Source organism: Brachionichthys hirsutus, chromosome 10 (assembly GCF_040956055.1).
Source record: "Brachionichthys hirsutus isolate HB-005 chromosome 10, CSIRO-AGI_Bhir_v1, whole genome shotgun sequence".
Taxonomy (NCBI): domain Eukaryota; kingdom Metazoa; phylum Chordata; class Actinopteri; order Lophiiformes; family Brachionichthyidae; genus Brachionichthys; species Brachionichthys hirsutus.
In genome coordinates, this window is record NC_090906.1 from 4,793,908 (window position 1) to 4,814,485 (window position 20,578).

Genomic DNA, 20,578 nt, shown 5'->3' on the forward strand with positions numbered 1-20,578 from the left:
ATTCCAGTATTCCCCCTTGTTCTTCCGGCTTTGATATTCCAGTATTCCCCCTTGTTCTTCCGGCTTTGATGTTCCAGGATACCCCCTTGTTCTTCCAGCTTTGATATTTCAGTATTCCCCCTTGTTCTTCCGGCTTTGATGTTCCAGGATACCCCCTTGTTCTTCCAGCTTTGATATTCCAGTATTCCCCCTTGTTCTTCCGGCTTTGAGATTCCAGTATTCCCCCTTGTTCTTCCGGCTTTGAGATTCCAGTATTCCCCCTTGTTCTTCCGGCTTTGATGTTCCAGGATACCCCCTTGTTCTTCCGGCTTTGAGATTCCAGTATTCCCCCTTGTTCTTCCAGCTTCAGGTTCTGAGGAGAACATTCCCTCAGAACAGTCGGACCTGTTTCTTCAGTTCGTTTTTCCTCCACTGAGCAAGACGATCGAAGGAAGTCATTGACATACCAAAGACCTTGTAGAACTCTTCTGGTGAGAGGTGACGCTGGCAGGAAGAGGAGACAAAGGAGTAAAAACAAAAAAGATGTTTCAGGGTCTCCTTTTGATGTAGAATCTACTATATTACAGGTTCTTTTGTTCTGTGAGAGATTTATTGTTCTGCGATGCACATTTTACGTCTGTCTGCGTTTGTGAATGTCACCTCCAGTCTGGCTCGGTCCGCATCACCGGGAAGACGCTGCTGCCCTCTGACGGACACAACTAGGGCTTTATATGGATAAATCTAGGAGAGAGAGGGCGAGAGAAGCCTGTGTTTTATTCCCTTAAACCTCTTGGTCAATTTAAAAAAAGCGGTAATATAACTGCATTGAAAATGTTGGATTCTAAAATGATGTGTAAACATGGAAAACATAATCCGGATCTGTTAGCTATTGTTTCACTTTTAGTTTAGTTTTCTTGCCTTTGCAGGCTTACCTTGTATTCTGGAATAAAGGGAGAGGAGAAAACGCAGTGTTAGTTATATTATGTGCACTGGGTTCAAACTGGATTATAAATAAGATGGCTGTTATGATCAAATACATAACATTTATTACAGACATTTGGATGAGGAAATGTCACATCGTGGCTTAGTCCACTGTTACGCCCTTGAATGGCACGACAGAAGCTAAATCAGGACAAAAGTAGATCACTAGATCACCAGAGCTGGAGGACAGGCTCACCTTTGAGCTGCCAATTAGCCGCATGACTGCTGTCGAACTGGGAATAATCGGTTCCACTGCTTCCAGGCTGGAACACAGAAAACTCACTTCGGCAAGAATCAAATGATTATGTTTCATCCCAGGAGAAGGGATCCAATAAAGCAGAGTAAAATCTTCAAACGCTGCATCCGTAAAGGATCACATCAGAGTCGGTCCAATCATTGATCACGTACGGAAGGAGTCTCAGAGGGGCGAACAACGTTGAAGTGGTTCCAGATATCTTCTTTAATATTTCCATTCTCTCTATCACACACACACACACACACACACACACACCATGACTGCCTACCCTGTTCAGTCCATCTTTACCGTATCCAGGCAACGAGGCTGATTTGGCAACGTATGAATCTGCAAGGACAAATATAAAAACATTACCACAAACTCAAGTTCTTTAAAGTATAGTACTCGAGTAAAAGTATTGTTACTTTGCACCTAAGGCTGAAAACATCTGATAAACTTCACATTTCAGGTTTCTGGTGTATTTCAGAATGGCACGGGGAGTTCTAGCATCTCCGTTTCTGAGGGAAGCGCTTTAATCTGCTTCCTCCCAGCCCCTTGATGGACTCCTGAAGAGAAGTCATAGTGCAAGCTCACTCGCATTGCTAAAATCAGAAAGACCACGTGAGAATGATAATCATTGCCTGAACAAAAAAAGCCTTCCCTGCAGAATTTCAGTCGTTAGCATAGCATCTATTTCTCCCTGGATCGGTGGCGTGCACTGCTACAGCCGAGCCAGCAGAGAGCAGCGGAGTCACGCTGACCACATGGGGCCGTCCTTCCTCACTTGGACTTCACCCTCCTTCTGTCTCCCTCTCTTGGTTCTTGGCCTCTTGGTTCCTTCCTAGTGTTTTCCCATCCTGTCTTTGCTCTCTTGTTCTGTCCACCTGCTATCCCCCCCCCCCCCTCCTCTCTCTCTCGTTCACTCGGAATATGAAGGTTACAGCAATGCCAAAATGACATGATGCAGTAGGAAATAAAGAGAGAGACAGATTCGTGCTGCTGAGCTATAATGACTCTGTCATCTACACCGCTCTATCTCAAAAAGAAATGAGACAGTGTTAGTCCCAGCTTCATCAGCGTTCCAAATAGGAAGAACTCCAAGCTCTTCATTGATCAGGGTCTCCATACTACAAGTACCTCTCTGTAATTGCTGCTGGCACTTAATGCTCACAGTAAGTTGTTGCACATTTATGGTTCACTTGCTCTACATGCATTGATTTTATTTGTAATATTAAATATAATTTTGTGGCTATTGCTCTGGGTGTTATTGTGTTTAAAATCTGTTCCGGAAGACAGAGGTGGTGAAGAGGTTAAATGTGCTTAATGTGAGGCACAAATCACATCCATCTCAAACTGTAGTATGAGACAGGTGGCTGAGGGCTGCAGGTCGCTGATCCTGGGTCAGAGCTGCTGATAAAAAAGGCCTGATCGACATTGCTTATCTTCTTACCTGTAGCTTACATGTGTGTGTGTGTGTGCGTGTGTGTGTGTGTGTGTGTGTGTGTGTGTGATCACAATCTCCCACTTAAAAACAGGATGAAGGGGATCAGAGGGTGGTGGATGGTCTGGATACGCTGCTGGACCACTCACCGCTGTCAGCACTGGAGATGGACCTGGGCGCTGGGGGTGGACAGAAGAAAGAGAGGGGGAGGGGGGCAATTTATTAATGTCCCCAGATTCACATGTTCAAAGCCTAAAAATCTTTGGCATCTGAGGCGTTGTCTTTTGCACCCCATAACTGGAGAAAACGTCATCGTCCCCCCCACACACACACACACACCCTGGGGTCATAGTGACCATCTAATTCTAATCGGGTTCCATCCTTCAGTCTAAGCTGAGGACATTTCCTGCACTCACAACAGCCTGAAAACACAATGCCTGTAAGAATGGACCAGAAAACAGTTCAAGAGTCTCATATCTCACGTCAGGGCGCCGTCAGCCCCTTTTGTAATTAGCCTCTTTCACGAAACCGATGAGCACACACCTCGGTGTGTTTTCTAATCTGTACTATGGGAGCAGGCGCCATGAAGCCGCGGTGATTACACAGCGCTGGACACTCTCATTAACCACACCCCTCTCATCTGGCCGCCTGACGCTCATCTCTCTCTCTCCCCGCTTCTCTCCTCTTGGCTTTGTGTCATACGTCTTGGCCCAACAGCTCCAGATTACTTTTCACTCCCTCTCACTCCTTTTGTTCTCCTTTAAATTTAATTCACTCTCAATCTCCTTCGTCCTCTCTCTCTCTCTCTCTCTCCTGTTATAACGGGCCAGTCTTTCATTCTCATTGACCTGAACCTAAACACGCTGTTTCTCTTCATGTGCCGAATGCAATGAGGAGTAGGATCGATGACAGAATGAATAGAGAAGAAAATCCCCCTCCAGCACAAATAATGCTCACTCAGGATCACAAACACATCTCCCTCCTCCTCCAATTGAGGTGAATATATTATTTAATGGACATTACTTCAATTGGAATCTTGTGCAAATGTAAGTTTCGAGCTAAAATCACAATCTTAATTCTATTGAAACCCTAAAGGATGATTTTAATGATTAGAGATAATTTACATACCTCATGATATTAACACCCCTTCAGTCATTCATTCATTCATTCATTCATTCATCTTCTGAACCACTTTGTCCGTTACCGGGTCGCGGGTCGTTCAGGAGCCTATCCCATCAGTCAACGGGCGAGAGGCGGGGTTACACCCTGGACAAGTGGAGCTTAGATTCATTCATTCATTCATTCATTCATGCATTCATTCATTGATCCTGTGTAGGTTCATGCGGAGGGCTGGAGCCAATCCCAGCTGACTCAGGAGGCGGGATTCATCACATACAAGCGTTTTCATTGAAGTTGCCTGTTGTCGTTGATAGTCTAGTGACAGCAGTCGTGGTTATTCGGTGCTAGCTTCAGCTAGCTTCAGGGGCTAAAAGTGCTGCTAGCTTAACACACTTACAGCAGCCATCGAGGGAGCCCGATCCGACATTGTTCAGAGCCTCCTTGCTGTTACAGCGGGAACTGCATCCGCTCCCCCACTGCTCATTGTCATGGCAACCTGACCGTGCCTTCATCTCCTCCTTCAGGATCATCCTGCCAATTCCCTGTGGGAGGGGAAGGAGTTGGAACAAAGGGTGGAATGAAGGTGGCAAATGGACAGACGGATGGATGGAGGTCGAATAATGGAATGGACACATGGGTTAATAGACGGCCATGACATAAAGAAGAAGAAGAATCACATTGCATGTCCGGTAAGAGAGGCTGGAAGGAATAATCTAACCAAGCCCACCTAAAACAACAAATAGCAAAGAGGAAACTCTGATCTTCCATTTTACCCTGTTTATATTGTGATTCCATCCATTCTCCTCTCCTCCTGATGAGAACCTCCTCACCCTGGAGACTGGAGACAGAGATGAAGACGAGAGAAGATTCATTTGGAAGTCCCTAAGCTCTTGTGGGCACAGACAGAAGAGACGGTACTTTTCGGGGAGCCGGTATATGGGTAGTAGTTGGACTGTGGGTGATAGAGGCTGTTGGAGTTGGCGGTGGAGCGGCGGCTGGAGTTGATGAGGTTCTCATTGGTCCTGCTCCTATTGGCCGTCGGCGAGCCAGACGCGTCTGAGGGAGAGACGATCAGAGAGCGCATCAGCACAAATAACTAAAGGACCAAAAGACAAAGTCACACACTGAGAATGACAGATGCTAAGAAATGGACCGTTGAGAAGGAGTGGAACGTTTTAAACAGTATTGGATTTTCTATTATTGATCTGTTTCACTGTTCACTGAACAATGTCTGGAAGGTTTTTTTGTGTCTAAACAGGAGGAAACAGAAGGAGTACATTCACTTGCAAATAGAGGAGGGCATAGCAGGGGAGGAGAAGCGGAGGAGAGGAGAGACATCCAAAACAAAAGGGACAGAGAAAGAAAATGTGATGGGAAGCAACGCATGACTTGTGGTATTTTCTACACACCAGCTGTTGTCTGCATCTGGCAACTGTCAGCGTATATTTTACGTTCAGCGTGAACAACAGACGCGGTGGACATGTGTTCCAAGCCCCGTTTTTACAGAACCAATAACACTGATGACATGGCTTCGTGGCCTGCATAAGATTATTCATACTGAGGGAGCAGTGAAAATACGACATAATAGTCATTTTATATTTACCACCGGTAATAATTTAGGTGCTGCATCTAATATTCTCTGTGTTTCTGTTTTCCCTTTTTACTTCCATTCTCTCTCTCTCTCTCTCTCTGTTTTACAATCTAGATAGAGTATATATACGTGCTATATACTGTACATTTGTCCTCAAATAGCTGCGGCTGTATCCTGCAGGTTCTCCATGGTAACCCGTCAAGCTGCAACATTTGCCTTCCAAGTTCTCCCATTCTTCATATTAATGTTATTATTATTTATGCATCCACAATGTTCTTATTACACTCTGTCTGGGCTTAGATTTAGGGTTAAGGAGTTGTGCTTCGGGATTTTTGACTACCTAAATAACACTGAGATTTCTAAACGTTTAGCATCTTGTACATGACGGCACTAAACGCAAGCACATGCATGTCATTATGGAGCGCTTGCTGAAAAGTCAAATTCCCTAAAAGAGCGCAGATTGCTGGTTAGACGGAAGACAGAGTGGCTGGTCAGCACTTTGTAGCTCGGCGTTATTCATTCTGGGTGTTTCTGAGGAACTGTAACTCTGTCAGGCCCGACATCTGAGCCTGATGGATTACCCGCCCACTCAGACGGCGTAGCAATACTTCATCTCACAAATTGAATGTGCAATCCCACCGCCGATGTGGCTACAACCCTGACAGTTGCACGATTACGTGACATTAAAATAGTTATTGTGGTTGCCTGCAAAGAAACAAAACAAAAAAGCGTGGCAAAAAAAACACTTCCCAAACTTCCCTGACCCTAACTCAAAGTTGGATGTTTGACTCCCAGCGGGCCATCCGTGCTACATTTGTATACTGCAAGGCACTCCAGATAAAAGCAAGAAGGGAGTGCTGTCGCAGGGTTGGCAAAGGAATAACAGCTCTGGAGAAATCGGAGCGAGGGAACATGCAGCGAGGGATGGACTGATGGCAGGAGGAGGGAATGATGGAGGGAAACCAGGCGGACAGCTTGCAGTGAAAAAGCAAAGGCTTTTAAAGTGAAAGGAACAAAGATGGAGTGAAACGTTCAGCGAGCAGAGAGGCATCAACTGGGAGACGCTTTTGGAAGAAGAACTCTGGAAGAGTGAGAGAGCATTTAGACAGTCAAAACGCGCATCTATAAAAGACGGTAACTGAATATGCTGCCTCATTTCTAAACAATCTTTATGTGTCATTACTAATCAGGACATTTTTGAGATGCAATTCTTGAAAAGTGATTCTTCAGGTTATTTTAGTCAGAGAAATTCCATTTACAGAAGAAAAATATCATTACAATTGATGATCAGCAAATGATCAAAAGAGTCTCCAGATAATATTTTGCGGATGAATTAATATATCATGTACAATAAATGAAATTGTACAGCATTGGGTCGTTAATGGAGGTTAAAGCGATTAGTGAATAATTAGAGGTGGGATTTGATGTCTGGTTAGTAAATAGGTCGAGGGACAGCATGATGGTGGCAGCCTTCCTGGAATATGGACATGCTTGGGGGGCTTGGAAGGTGGTGGTGGTGGTGGTGGGTGTGGCTCAACTGGGCTCTGGTGGATTGTAATAGGGCGAGCTCCTGCCACTCACAGTGCGAGAAACCAAAACATGCGCAGCAGAATGAGCCCCCCCCCCCAAACAGAGAGGAAGACAGCCTGATGAATCACGTCTGTGTGTGTGTGTGTATACGTGTGTGTGTGTTGCACCTATCTTTGATGAAGTGGACGTCTTACCGGGGAGATAACGATGCAGTGGGGAGCCTCCATGGCGACTGTGTGTAGGAGAGTCGGTGAAGACGGAGCTGTAGGAACGCCTCGTGCTCAACTCAACACCGTCCAGGAGATCCTGGGAGAAGAGAGAGAGAGAGAGAGAGAGAGCAATAAGCTTTCATTAGCTAAATGCAGTAAATTAGCCGGCACACAAGGCTCCTTCCAATCCCATTGAGAGCCGTTTAATATTGGGTGAATGTGCTGCAGAGCATTCACACCTGAATGTTTCGTCCAGCAGTGAGGAAACAGCCTCTCATGGAGCCCTTAACTATAAAGCAACCAGGCTTTAAGTAAACAGATTAACATTTTGTAAATATGCTCATTTGCTTACGGATATAATTAACACCCATGTCTGTATGAGATTCATTATTAACAATTAATTCATAAAATAATTCATCACTCGTTGACTCGGGCTCGACAATGAGCTGAAATAGAACGTGGCCGCACTGCACTGCTGTCGACACGAGACGGGCCTCGTCCTCCTAAGTCATTACCAAACACAACCTTAAACTTGGCAGTCAAATTTAGATGTCTAAAATTTCCCAGCCCTCCCTCAGCTGCGCTGGTTACATACTGCTGCCTGCCTTCATTTTAACAACACCCCAAAGAGGTATATATATATAATTCTATCTTCACAAGTAACCCTGCAATAATGCACAGAAAATCTGATTAATGTAAACGGCAATGAAAATGTAATTATATCATTGTATTTTAGAAAAATCTCTATTTATGTGCTTGTTATCCACCGTTCTTACAGTTTTTGAAAACAATCATATATTTTCATTTTTTTTGCAAGTAGTTTGTGTTGTGTTTGCATATTCTTTTGTTTTGTCCTGTACATTAGATCAGATTTGTCATGAGTTCTTATAGCAGCAGCAACACGCTTGTCCAGAACTATAATACTTTTGTGTTTGAACAGGACGCCTGAAGAGACCAGGCACAAACGCTTAACTCTGTTTGGAGCGACGAGACAAAAAGAGAGCGGCGCTCAAAGACAAGGAGTCAGGTTTAGAAACCATGAGGTCAAGTGAATGATGAAGAAGTACTTACATGGGTGCATGATGATAAGGATCCTAATGACTGGATGCAAAGGAGAAAAAGAAATACCGGTAGATAAAAAGATTACAGTTCATTCATGGAAATGTATCATAAAAGCAAGAGTTATTTCATCACACACACACACAGAAAATAATATAGAGCATCAATATATACCTTTTGATAATCAAAATTATTTATGAATGATGATTACACTTTTTCCTTTGATTTTTTCCATAAAACAAAATGTAACTCGCCATGTCAATTACCTAATGCTGTTAGTTTCAGTAATGGTTGTGTGTGCGTGTGTGTGCGTGTGTACACCTGTCGCTCCAGCGTGTCATCTGAGAGGGGTGTGTGCGCGTGGTCAGCCTGATATGGGATGATGTCGGGCCGCTGGATGTCATGCGTGGCTTTGCCTCCGGGGAGCGCCACCAGCTGCTTATAGTTGAGAACATCAGTGGCAGCCTTCGACTGGCAGACAGACAGACAGACAGACAGGCAGACAAGCAGACAGACAGATCAGTAGATATACCGGTATAGAAGCTAGGGCTCGGCCAATCAGAAAGAGTTCTTTCAGGGACGTCAGTTACTCTGAGTGACGTGACAGTGACAGTGTGATCACAGCCGGCGTAACCGTGGTGATGTGAGTACTCACACAGACGAGCCGGCGAGGGGAGCCAAGGAGCGGTGAGGAGCCTGCAGGGGAAACAGACGCCGCCTCAGAGGTGCGTCTCAGCTGGGAGGACGAACGCAGGAGCAGGGTTAGCTCAAATACAGAAAAAAAGGTCTGCTCGAGGTCATTTAGGTTTTAAAAATGACTCTTTAAATATTAAAATATTCTGAAAACAAATCATGCACTATATTCCTTCAGCATTAAGAGCCTTGGAATTAGGAAGGTAAAGGGAACTGATTTAAATGTCCACGGTACTCCAACCTGTTGCTCTCGGAGGCTCATACAGTATATCCATGTCTATATCGATGATGATGAAATAACACAAGCAGCACGATTTATATTTAATGATATATATATATATATATATATATATAATATATAATATAATGTGGAGGGCAGCTTCATTTCAGAGTGACGCTTCTGAGAGGGTTAGAAACAGAAATAGAGTTTTGTGGTCATCACTCACCCTCAGCTTCCTCTCCAGTCGAGCTGCTTCTTTACACACGGGGTGCCACACCTCTGAACCTGCACACACACACATCCACACCCACATGCACACCCACACACACACACACACCCACACACACAATTTTATCTCGGTTTACCTTCTTCACTGTGTGGGAAGCAGCCATCATACAGTTTTATTAGATCCTACGAGGAGTGGATCAGCTTCTGTCAAATGCATCACCATCAATCAGCACACACACACACACACACACACTGGAGGCAGCATATCTAGTCTGCGGACTATGTGAGCTGTCTTGTCTCCACAGACATAAAGAAGAAGACGCAGGTTTCAGTGATGCATTGTTTTACTGTCCTCTCTTCCTCATCACATCCTGTTTAATGCAGTTCGATGCAGACAGACTTTCCAGATGTTTTTATATAATCTCCTCATCTTGAGGAGGATGCCATCTTAAGAGTTAGCTTCCTTGTTAGCTGTGTTTTATTGGGTGTTCGGTCCGAGTCGGGTTAAAGGCTAAATAGATTTTAAGTAAATTTGAATAAAAAAATGGACGTGGCCTGAAAGGAAAGACAGAGAACTAACATTTCATGAGGAAGTGAATGGAGGGTGTTAGATAATAATATTATTAATGATAATAATAATAAAACAACAACAAAGCACTAATCTATCACTTTATCAGGCCTAAGGGTAAGGCAGGTCAAACAGACACTCAGTTGCGTGATCCCGACTCGAACACATAACCGTTCTCAACACCGTAAATCTGACCTGCAGACACACACATAGACAAGCACAAGGCTACACACACACACACACGCACACACACAGTAACCACACTAAATCAATACAGCAGACAGAGCCCATGCGCAGTGATTCAGTGCGCCCCGTCCCACCCACGCTCCTCAGCCCTGCTGCCACGCAGACGTATGGCCTTGGAATCCAGATCCTTTATCTCCTGGATGAGGAGAATCTAAGCGGCGCCGGAAAAAGGAACACAATCTCAGAACTGCGCTGCACATCAGGGCTAAGGAAATTAGCTCCGCCATTCAAAGTGATTCATTTGGGAATAACTTTGATTGCGTTTCCAAAGACTTTCATTTTTCCTTTTCTGACTAAATGATAAAATCAATCAATCGGCTCATTCTGACATTCTAGAAAAGGAACGAAAGCAGTCAGTAGAATCTAGTGAGGCAATGTGGTCCTTTGTGCTTCTGCCATAAAGAATTAAATAATGACGTGGCATTTAGTGCTTTGCTTTTTGCTGAGTCATGCTTCCATGGCAGACGACAAACACATCACCCTGCAGCGAGCATTCAGCGTCAAGATGTGTGTGTGTGTGTGTGTGGTGACTGAGTGTGTCTTATGAGGGTGAATGCACAGCCCTGCTGCATGCCTGAAGTCATCAGGAGGAGTGAGTGTAACCTTGGGGCAACACACTTGAGCTCCGCACACACACACACACACAAGTGCAAAAAAACACACACATTACTGCAATATTAAACTTTCTCTAATTTCAATAGGAAATCAATAGGAAATTAAAGAAGTAAAGAATATGTTTGCTCCAAATCTGTGATAGAGAATAAGTAAAACACAAATGGAGTTGAGTATTTTATATTCCATGTCGCCGCCATACTATTTATTTTGCTCTTTGCTCTCCTCACCTGTGAGATACATCTCCTCTCCTTCCAGGAACATCATGTGACACCGTGCACATCTGGCACAGCTGGGATGGTAGCGCTTCCCTCCTGCCTGAGGGAGATGTGGGATAGGATAGGATAGGATAGGATAGGATAGGATAGGATAGGATAGGATAGGATAGGATAGGATAGGATAGGATGGGATGGGATAGGATAGGATAGGATAGGATAGGATGGGATGGGATGAGACAGAAGGAGGGGGGGGGGCGAGGATGGAATGGGAAGTGATGGCGAGGAGAGGGTTGCTTTGTTGATTATGCTTTCAGTATCAAAGATGTCAATTATAAGATGGACAGCTACATGTTTCGCAGCTTTTTATAGACTCATGCACATTTACCTTGTTGCTGCCATGTGTCTTAAACACAGACACACACTCACACACACACACACACACACACACACACACACACACACACTCGGAAAGAAGCACTCACCTCAAGGACCTGTCCGCTGATGTACCTGTTACAGCTGTCACACCTGATCCCAAACTGAGTGTGGTAGTCAGTCTCACAGTACGGTGTCCCATCCCTGCAAGGGACAGAGAAAAGAGCCTGTTTGAATTCAAAGCCTGGATTTCAAGAAGATTCCTGCACTATGTATTAAACACTGGGAAACTCAAATGCTGCACTACAAAGTGTAGGAGGTCGTTTGTGACAGCGTTTGTTTGTCTGTCTGTTAGCAGGATTACGGAAAAACTGCTGGATGGATCTTAATGAAATAAACATCAGAAGATGTGTCTTGGTCGAAGTTAGAGCCCGTTAAATTTTGAGAATGATATGGATTAAAAAATATATATATTTCAGATTTTGCCATTTATGGAGGCTTTTTCAACAAATCATATTTGATAAAATATACATTCAATTAATTCACTAAAAATCACAGTCACGAAGGGGTCCGATGTGCACTATCATGTAAAAAGTGTTCTGGATCTGATCCAGATTGAGTGCCAGGAAAAAAAGTTAACATTAAAACTCCATTTATGGATTAAAAATCTGTTAAAAATGCACATCAACTCTGATTCACTTTTACTTTTCATGGTTGGTGTATAAAGATACCGAGAACAACCTAGAACCTTTTGATGATGATCCAGATCACCGTGTGGACGGTGTAAATCTAATTTGGAGGGAAATGAGCTGCTTGGCGGAGGTCTGCACTTTCCGAGTGCTTTTCGAGTTTATTATGAGACTTAGAAAATCTGACTTTCCCATTACTTGCTAGAATTCTTGATTTTTTTTTTGTTATTGGTTATTTACGCTTGTGCCGTGTCTCACATTTGGAGAACTACCAACCATCTGATCCTTCTGGAATCTTTGATACTCTACACAAGTTGGATGAAGCCACCTACTTGCTGATGTACTCCCCGGTGAGAGCGCAGCCACAGGTCCGGCATTTCAAACAGTTGACGTGCCACTGCCTCTCCAGCGCCAGCAGAGACTGCCCCTGTTTGATCTCGTCACCACAGCCGGCACAGTCTGGAGCACAGGAGGAAAAGCAGCCCAGCGTTAACACCGATGCACTCATCACACACACCCTCGTCTTCATCGCTGTTCACTGTTGTGAACAGATGGAACCACCAGAACTAGGTAAAGAGACTTTCTGCTTCTTATTCCAGACATGTATCATGTGATTGATTGCAAGGTTGTGCACACATGTGTGTGTGTGTGTGTGTGTGTTAGTAATTGTCTGTCTCTTACAGCTTGGTCCATGGACCTTGATGGGCTTTCTGCTGCTCAGGGTGTTTGAGCACTGCTGACACACACACTTCTTCCCACAGAAGGTCACCCTGTCTCCAATTGGGAAGGGATTCCTGACAGAAAACACACACAGCTGATGTAGAAATATATTTACTGTACTGCATATTGTATATATATATATATATACTCCTCGTGTTTGCCTGTCCTGAACGGCTCTTCTGTTTTGAACCTCGGTTACTATTACTGTTACTATTGGTTATGGCGATCTGTCATCAACTTTGTGCTCCAGTTTAAGACACATTAAAAGTGTCTAAATAAACACCACTGAAACAACTATAACTATTATTCTTAAAGGAACATTCCGCTTCCATAGTTCACTAGTTTCTGCTTGAAATAGTGAATTTGTAACAGAAAGGCTGTTTATCAGGTAGGGTAACACTACTAGCATAGCTGTCTCTCAGAATCTCCCTAAACTTTATGACACTGTTATGGTAATCAATGACCTATTATAGCAAATAAAGATAGCAGCATCACATTCATTTACTTACATTGTCTGCATTTATCCTTACCTTTATATGGGTCAGCACATCATGCATGTGTGTACTACTTTACTTTACTACAAGGGTCCCATAATGGTCTTCGTAACAAATTTCAAATGCACACACACACACACAATAGTTTTTCCTTACCTGCAGACGCTGCACACAAAGCATTGTGGGTGGAACGTCCTGCCCAGCGCAGACACCACCTCTCCAGTGATATACTGATCGCAGCTGTCACACTGAGTCCCGTGGAGCCGCTGGTAGTCCTCCGTGCAGATGAACTCGCCGGCGTGGTGGAAGAAGCCAGACTGCACCAGATCACAGCCACACACTGGCACGTATGAGGAGAAAACAGGGATCAGATCACTTTGTTAGAAAGAGAAAGCAAACTGACCGAATGTATAAATGTTAACTCTATTGGGACAGGCCGGACTTCCAGTTAAACCACAATAAGTGCATGCAGCAAACTGCTGTCATTAGGAACATTTGATTCTCCAGTCTTAAACCATTTTTGTGAGTAAAGTAAATAATAATAGAATACAGTGTAGCCAGTACTTTGTTTGTGTCCATGGTAAATTCTGTATGGGTTATTGAGAGTGCAAACCTGTTGTCCTCATTGACCTCTAAAGGGTTAATGCTGTAATCTGGTTTTAGGGATTAGACCACCAATCATCTAATGTGCTCCTTTCCTTTGCAGCGTGCAGCATCGCGGTTGTTTCTGCATTTCAGAATGAACTGCACCTGCCTTTGCACCCATGTTAGATGCTTTTACATTAATGGAACCAGGTGCAAGTCTAAGTAAAGAGATACACTCAGATATGGATACACACAACAAATAAATAGAGCTTCAGACAAATGAATGTTTAGTACTATGGGACTGAGGCGGCTTCTGATTGGTGCAACATTTTAGAGGAGCTGAATGCTGATTTGCTAGTCCAACTGGAGGAGGCTTAAAGTGCATATACTCTGAATGCATGTTGTAAATTAGACATCACAATATCTGACACTGAATTCAATGTCTGGTCTCTAATCAAGCTAATGGCTCTAAACCCAGTGGAGTGAATGGAGCTGATCGGATCTGAGCCCTTGTGTTAAGTAGTTCGGCGAGACAAACAGTCTCGCTGCCTCGCTTGCACGTCTATCGGAGTCATTCAGGAGACATAAAGACATTTAAGTGAACAGTATTACTTTTATATGTCTTCTAGAGATAGAACCGGAGCCAAAAACACAAATCAATTCATTCTATTTTAGAGTGGAAGGCTTTGGAAGGCCTTCATAAAAGTCATTTTATCCATATAAACTTGTAATATTACATGAATATTAACATGGTATTGCTGTAGTGGCCATTTGGAGGCTGAACGTACCCCCCGATGTGACATCACAACGGGGGGAGAGTGCTGCCTGAAATGAACCAATACTTGATTGCGCAAAATACACAGGATTGACTGGAAGGTATAATTTAGCAGTTTTTGGGTTGGTAATGACTTGAAACTACCAACATATGAGTGTAGAAACATGGGAAAAGGGATTTTCTTTCATAACATGTCACCTTTAAAGTCAATTTATGCCACTAAAAGAAGTTGGGGCGACGAGCTGCAGACAACAGCGCTGGGACATGGCTTAGAAATGAGTTAATTCGTCCTCGATTTGTGCCGGTCATGCCTTGATCCAGTGTAAGGTATTCTATAAAATACATTATACAAATACAAGATTATCTCAAATGTATCCAACAGTGATATTTGTAATAGGTGTGGGCTGTAAACCATGTCCACATGTTTTGGGGTTGCCCTAAAACTGAGTGCATTGTGGAGGGAGATTAACTCGCGTTCAGCCATCTTTGGCATCCTATTATCAAATCCCCTCAAACAGGCCTTGGCCTTTACTACTCTGCTGGCTCGGAGCTTATTTTACTTGCCCACGCCCCATCCCACGATTTGTGGATGAAGGAAGTACTTTTTAATTTACGGCTGGAAAAACGTAGATTTTCATTAAAAGGATCTATTAATACGTTTAAGGAAAATTGGTGCTATAACTCGGCTTCTATCACCCCTGTGCATGTTTGAGCGCTCCTGTACGTGTTGTTGTTGTCTCTGTGGGCAGTGACTGGATCGCTGACTGTCTGTACTTTACTTCAGAATAACAATGTTGTGTCAAACCAAAGTGGGTCAGGCTGTAATTTAGATTCATTAATCACATTTACTGGTGTGTGCATGCCCCATACACCGAGTCATCAGTCGACCATGGGCTCGCTTCCCATCCCATAAAGGCTAAAAAACATCCACAAGAAAAATCCCATGTATTGCTGCTGAGAAGGTTAAAGTACTTGCACAACACATAAAAAAAGAGCTTGCATGAAGGAGGGCGCCTTTAACTTAAAACCATGATTTGGTAATCCAGACTTTTAGTTAAAAGAAAAAGATCCATCAAATTCCAGAGAATGAGAGACGTATATATCCTTTTCTCCAGTTCATTTTTATGGTAAGTATGCTATAAGAGCGTAATGATATACATGTTTCGATCGTTTGGATGATTTTAGAAACAAGGCTAAGACATGGAGAGAAGATAAGAAATGTTGGGCGTCAAGGGAGAGATTAGAGGGGGAGGAAGTGGGTTTAGAGACTGGAGTGGCCCAAGGGAGGTATCAATGAGGCTATTGATCTGCCCATCCAGCACCGCGCTGTCACCGTCTTCCCTCGTCTATTAGCCTCATCAAAATGGGATGGATTTCCCGGCTGAAGCTCTCCAGTATTTCCTACAACGATACCCAAAGGATCTCAAATCATACCAAGACACACGTTTGCCTTTCATCTCATCGCTTCATGCTCACTCCGCTCCACACAAACAGGAGATTTTGCTGGAACAAAAAAAAGAAAGATGCATTTGTAATATATGACATTTGCTACATTCAAAGGAGATGGAGAAGAAAGACGAGGAAAAAATCATGTGTCAAAAAAAGAAAAAAAAAAGTATGTGGCAGGATTAAGATCTGACAATTTGGTTCTTGTTCTTTCATCACTTCATGTCTACTCAGCCTATTAGCTAAAAGTCATTAAGCTTACTCCAGGAGATCAATCGTCCATAATAATGAATGATTCCATCAATGAGACTGGAGATGGTTTTCTGTCAAAAGTCAGTCAGACAATCAGTTATTCAACCAAAGGAACAGTCCGACTTGCCATTTTAGCTTTACTTTTACTTTTAGTTACTTTTAAGATCTTCAATGTGGCATGTCTCATAAAATAAAATAAAGCAAAAAGAAACGCTCCTCTGCGGCGCTTTGTGGCTTAGTTCATCCAGACGATGGAAGATCAAAGGGAGAAAACCGCGCTGTCTCTCAGCACGCTTTGGGACGGAGCGGGTCCCGGTCCGTGAAAGGAGGTTAGCTGCTTGGACTCTGACTACAGGCTGGAAAGCTGCTGACTGCAGACCTCTCTTCATACATTGTGTCCCATCTCCATGCAAAGCATGCAAAGACATAGAAATACCTAACAGCACACACGAGGATATATTCAGTAGGAACTCTAATACATTCAAATAGGATTCAATGACTTTCAATTAAATTGTATATCCTGTAAATGTCTATGTATTGTTGTCAGAAAATAGTTATTTCAAGGAAAATCTCGTTGTTCTTCTCAGTTTTATCCTTTAGACCATTTAATCGCAGGTTTTATTGCTACATCTTATTATACAGACCATGATGCATTCTGTGCCTTTTCTTAACGCGGGCAGCATATGTGTTGAAGAAAGTGAAATGTATTTTTGAGGCACTTCATGAGCTGTGGCTTCTAAAGTTACTAAATACTCAGTATAGTTGGATAATTAAATGTATTTATTTTTCAAATTACCTCTTTTGTTTGCTTTTAGAGAGTTGGAAGAGGAAAAAGGATTACGTCTTATTACAATTTAATCCATCTCTATTTTTTATTACATTCGTACACTGCTTGAAAGCATTAAGGGGACGCTTAATCTTCACAGTATGACCACAAGTCAGTAAAACCTCAGGGATTGCTTTGGTGCAAATGAGAGTGGAAATTGGTGCAATGGAAAAGCAAAAGGTTTCCCACAGACAGTGATTCTCCTCTAGCTTCGTGTTTCGCTGGCGCCGCCATCACGACCGGCAGCACCTGGTTCTATCCTGCCTGAAGGCGGGACATTATTTAATATCTATATATGCAAATTGATCGGGTGAAATCACTGCAGGAGAGCACAAGCATGAGTCCAAGATGGGAAAATAAATGGAAATCAAGCCTTGTGAGTTTAAGATATCAGATGTGCACTGCGTGTGTGGGAGCACATTAAAGTGTGTAGGTGTGTGTGGGCTTTTTGTTTACCTTGGCAGGTGAAGCAGTGAACATGGAAGTGTGTGTTTTTGACACGCACTACTTCCCCGCGACACACCCCTCCACAGCGGTCGCATACAATGGCCGAGGTCCCACGGCTGGAGAGAGGAGAGCTGCTGTTGTGATTTCCTCCATAAAGAGCAGCCTGATATCGAACTGAGAGGAGAGGAGAGGAGGGAAGAGGAGGGAAGAGGACACGTTTAATCTTCTTCTCCTCAACAGAAATCATCTGATCAAAGAAACAAACTGTCACAGAAAGATAAGAGACCCGATGCATGTTTTTGAAGTGACATCCAAACGCAATCCAAAAAGAATGATAGATTTCAGTTCAGTGGCTCAGGTCTGTCTGGCATAGAAAGCAGACACCGCTGGAACACGTGCTTTAATTTAGATGAACCTCTTCTCAGTCACACGTAATAAATACTGCAAATCATTCCTGAACGGATCGATGAGGCAAAAACACACACAACACAATATAGGAAGCAAACACACAAACATAAAGTTCACACTGGATACATAAAGAGTAAGGTAGAGTGTGTGTATAGAGCAGTAGCGGAAAGGATCCAGCAAGACTTATAGTCATTCATTAGAAGATAATGACTTCACAGACAGACACACACAGACACACACAGTGTAGCTCAGACTTTGTCTCAGCCTAAAATGACAACACAATAGAAAGAGACAGAGAGAGAGAGAGAGAGCGAAACTGGCAATGGTTTTGTAGCCAGATGGCAGCGGAACCCACAGATATAGAAAGAACTGAGCCACCTGTGTAGGTGTGTGTGTGTGTGCGTGTGTGTGTTTGTTTCCACTACAGTGTATGTTCTGGTGGATGGAGCTGAATGAGCTTATTGTTCTGTATGTAAATGTTCTTTAATGTGTGGATTTTATTTTTTTATTGTTCAACCAAAGTATAAATTCTGATCTTTTTTCTATCTTTTCTATTTTTAAACTCTCCCCTCTTTTCTGTCAATTCTCTTTCAACTATAAACAGTTTGGCTTTTTTCCCCACTCATGATCATCTTATCTGTAAAGCTTTTATTCTCCATATTTTTTTCTATTGTGTTTTTATGACTTCATTATTTCTACATTTCTGTGCAATCTCAAGTGACTTCCTTCTGGACTCTCGTCAGGTTTGAGTCGTACATTTTAATGGCTTCAGTTGTGACAATTAAATTAAGAACAATTGTTGTTCGTTGTTCACGACTCTTGACTTCTAATGAACGTGAGGGTTTAGACGTAATGCTTTAGCCCCAAAAATTAAAAGGAATGTGTGTGAAAATAGACACAAGCAACCAGTTACTTCCTCCTCGGGATCAATTAATGTTCACGCCATGGCCCTGAAATGATCTATCTGCTAAAGTGACAAGTAAAGATTTGTCCCAAAATTAAAAACCTGAGATTCTGGACAGCTTTTTTTTTTTCGGAACGCGCCGCGATGCAAACAGCTGCTGATAAGAACAAGACAGCACAGAACCTTCGGTTCTCATCCTATCTTGTCTTGAAGCCGCCGCCTGACGGGACGTTCTCACTGACCTCTGGACACTGCGTTCTGACAGGTCTCCCTTAAGTGGCTGCAGATCCTGCATGCCTAGCAATAATGCACATTCATGCCAACCTTTCCCAGAGTGGAGAAAACATCCTGGATAAATAGACAATAAAGGAATTCCATTCTGTGAAACAGGCCAGTCTGGGGGCAGATGTTTCGGGTCATCCGGCACTGACATGGTGCTACTTGCATCAGAAAAGCCCCACTGGGGCTCCTATCAGGCTGGACAGCTCCCTCAGCTCACAGAATTAGGGCAGCAACTGCTCTGCGATGTCGAGGAGCTGCATCGTGTCTCTTCGTGTCTCGTCTGCAGCTGCCTCACATGAATTAAACCTGCTTTGTGTGATTCTATTAGTCCGTGGGACATTTAATCTATGCCAGGCACAGCGCTTCAAAGGACAGCACGCCTACTTCGCCACACCTGAACGCTGTCACAGTTCATTGCAATAAAGACGGATTTCTAAAAATGGTTTTTTTAACATATTTTTTTTACTAAAACCAAATGATGGATTCAATGATTGGGTCATCCAGAGGAATCCCTAGCTGTTACCAAAACCAAAGAAATCTACTCAACACAACACTCACGCATGAAAACACTGGCCAACACTGACACAGATCAATAAATATCAGCTTCTGAGTCTAACCGCCACTGGCAGAAAACCAGCTAATTACATCATGAAAAACTGTGCCAATAAGTCAGTCAGTGATCAATAACCTCTGTTGGAAAATGGGTTTTACCTATTTCAAGTTAAATTCAAGTTAAACACACGCACACGCGCACGCACACACACACACACACACACACACACACTGCTTACCATTTGTCTGTCCACTCATGACGGTGAAGAGGTCCAGCCGCTTGATTTAAAGTCCACGAGTCAAGGATGGAGCTCCAAATGCTCCTGCAGGTTCTCCTCCCTATTTAAACTCTCCCCTCCTGACTCCGCCTGGGGGGGGGGGGGGCTTTCCCCTACTCCTCCAGGAGGGAGGATTACTCTGCCAGACAGACCACTGTGCCGCTCCGCGCCCTGCGTAAAGGCAGCCGGCCGAGGAATCAGATGAAACCGGACTGGTGCCATCCCCGCCTCCACGCCGTCATGTTCATCCTCCTCTGCTCTAAACCCAATCCGGTCCTCCGTCGCGGTGGAGCGGGGTCCTCCATCCCTTTACCCGACAGTCAGCGCGCTTCCACGGACCCCTGCGTGTCCGTGCATGCGCTCCGATGCACGATGACTTTCGGAGTTGTCGGAGCGTCTCTCTCCGGGCAGGAAGAGCGCCGAACAGTGTCTGAGCTCCGAACTGCCGGAGTAAAAAACACCATCCGGGCCCGGACGACGAGCCGCGAAGGCGCTGGAACGGAATAATCCTTTAATCGGATCTTCACTGGAAATCAAAAAAAAGTCGCGACACAAAACGTCATAAAGTTCTGATTAGATATAAGGAGAACCGTCATTATGAAAATGCAGTTATAACAGG

At 43.7% G+C, this 20,578-nt stretch overlaps 1 pseudogene; it reads right to left on the minus strand.

Annotated features, from left to right (window-relative positions):
• Nucleotides 1–369: 369 nt before the first annotated feature.
• LOC137900210 (actin-binding LIM protein 3-like) lies at nucleotides 370–19,939 on the minus strand (annotated as a pseudogene).
• Between the last annotated feature and the right edge of the window lie 639 nt (nucleotides 19,940–20,578).